Consider the following 2726-nt stretch of genomic DNA (forward strand, 5'->3'; position numbering starts at 1 on the left):
TGTTGGGGGGGGGGGTTCGCTTATGGAAATGTGAAATGTTGCTCACGACCCACTTTGGAGAATTAATTGTAGTGTTAATCAGCTCGAAACGTTTTAAACAATTAACTTACAAAACAAAAGAGAAAACGTCAATTACTAATAGCCGAATGAGTGCCTTTTTTTTTTTGCACTTTAAAGACAAATCAAAACATGTTAAATGTAAAAATTTTAACTCTACTACACTGCTTCAAAATAGAAGAAAAAAAAACTAAAGCAAAAAAAACCACATTAGGAAGTCACGGTTAGAAATAAAATACAGTCGAACAATGCGGGAATTTGCCAGTAAACATAGATCCACCTCGATAGAAGCTCTCTGTGAGTTTTATTAATAGCAAAGATGAGAACAATACAGCTAACATTGTCTAAGACAGCCACTTTTTGTCGAACAGAAAAGTGATTATCTTTGACTGCAGGTAGCACTCTAACACAGCTTCATTACAAGAAAGAAAAAACCTGCGAGGGAGGGAATGGATGAAGACCATTAGTACGGATGTGAGGCAGCGTGGTGGAATCAGGCTCTCGTCAATTTTTGGGCATTTAGAGTTACTAGTATTATCTTAAAGCTTGTTCACTTGTCTTTATTATGATGAAAAAAATATCCATTTATCTTGAATAAAAGTCGAGATATTTGCGAAAGAAGGAGGTGGGGGTCACTTGTTTTCAGAGGTAAAATTAGTGTGAAAATGGATGCCAAAGATAAGTTCTTTTTTTAACTTAAAGTGTCGGTGGTAACTGAAAATTTACATTTTTAGTGCCTTTAATCAACGTTTTTCAGGGGAAAAAATAGTCAAAAATGAGTAATTTAATGGTCATGAAAGGTGTTGAGCCAAAAAACATAAATTTGATAAAAATTCAAAAACCTGCGGAAAAATGCAAGTTTCTTCACTTTGAATATTTTGACGAGAGCCTGATTCCACCACGTTGCCTCACAATTATCTTTGACAGCAGGTAGCACTCGAACACAGCTTCATTACAAGGGGGAAAAAACCTGCGAGGGAGGTAATGGATGAAGACCATTAGTACAAATGACTGTCTTATACAGGTGGATGTTGGAGCAGTTTTGGCTGTATACAGATTGTTTCAAACAGAATCCATGCAAAACAATTGCAGCTTGGCTCTTGACAGCTCCCATGTTTTTACAGCCGTTTGTGAAGTCACTGTTAGATTCATACACACTCGAATGATCTACGAATGTGTGCGTAAACATAGATCTAGATCTACCTCAATAGACGCTATCTGACAATGAGTTTTATTTCTAGGAACAAAGCGAATAATAATAATAATAATAATAATAATAATAATAATAATAATAATAATAATAATGATAATAATGATAATAATGATAATAATAATGCTAGATAGATAGGTGGATAGATAGATAGATAGATAGATAGATAGATAGATAGATAGATAGATAGATAGATAGATAGATAGATAGATAGATAGATAGATAGATAGATAGATAGATAGATAGATAGATAGATAGATAGATAGATAGCATTTGTATAGCACAAATCCCCGCTCAACAGCAATCTCTATGCGCTACACAATCTATACTACGAGTATTACCCCAACAGACCTGAAAGTATTCTGAAACGACAACTTCTTGGGAAGCATGCAGTGCAAGCGGCCATTTATAGGGACTAAAACGCTAATAATATACTGACTAGATATTTCGCTGTCTATGGCCGGGTACCGAGTCCCGCCTGGGTGAAGTAAGGAAAATTCGTCTAAAGTGCTTTTCCCAAGGACACAACGTCAGGCCCGCGGCTCGAACCCTCGAACCCACAACCTCACGATTACGAGTCATGCAGCCTAACCAATAGGCCATCGACGCCACAATATGATACAATAATATACAATCAGAACTGACCAAGACAGCCATCCATTTTCGAGGAGAAAAGTGGTTGTCTTAGCCAGGTGGACGTCTTACACGCTGTCATTATAATGGGAAAAAAAGTACTCCAGGGAAGAAATTTGGTGTGGCCGTTTGTACAGGTGATTGTCTTATACAGGTGGCCGGAGGAGTAGATTTGACTGCATACCATATAGATCATTCTGAACAGAATAAATTATCAATGTAAAATAATTGCATAGCAGCCTGGCTCTATAGCCTGGCTCTCTATAGAGCCCGCGTTTTAACTGCCGTTTGCTTCCCATAATCCTTTTTATTTTTCCTTTACTGGCGGCTTCCAACAACCTGTAAGGTACGTCTCGTCCCCTGGAACCCAAACCTGACCTTGGGTCAACAGACAGACCGGGGCATTACAGAGGTCTCGCATTGTCCAGCAATCATGTGATTATCCTGTGTAGACATGCAGATCGCTGACACTTTTACTGACCTCTCTGTTGTTCGAGTGGGGAGCAAACTGAGCAAGGAGAGTTCACAAAGGTCAGGGTAGACAAGGAGGTTAGGGAGGAGATTAATGATTGGGGGAAATAAAATAACATTACAGATTTGAGTCGGGGCTACTGAGAGAATGGTGAGGGTAGGAAGCAAAGTTAGTGTGGTTTGTTTGTTTTGTTGTTTTGTTGTTTTGTTTGGTTTGTTTGTTTGTTTTGTTGTTTGGTTGGTTTGGTTATTTTGTTGTTGTTGTTTTGTTTGTTTGTTGTTTTTGTGTTGCTGTTGTTTTTGTGGGGGTTTTTTGTTGTTTTTTTTGTGTTTTTTTTTTTTTGGGGGGGGGGTA

General features: G+C 38.0%; 1 protein-coding gene across 1 annotated transcript in view; it reads right to left on the reverse strand.

The window, feature by feature from the left end:
* Positions 1–2726, reverse strand: part of LOC101861496 (tctex1 domain-containing protein 1-B) — a 20069-nt gene that overhangs the window by 1190 nt on the left and 16153 nt on the right. The gene's annotated exons all lie outside the window — the stretch shown is intronic.

This window comes from Aplysia californica, unplaced genomic scaffold, assembly GCF_000002075.1.
Source record: "Aplysia californica isolate F4 #8 unplaced genomic scaffold, AplCal3.0 scaffold00059, whole genome shotgun sequence".
Taxonomy (NCBI): domain Eukaryota; kingdom Metazoa; phylum Mollusca; class Gastropoda; order Aplysiida; family Aplysiidae; genus Aplysia; species Aplysia californica.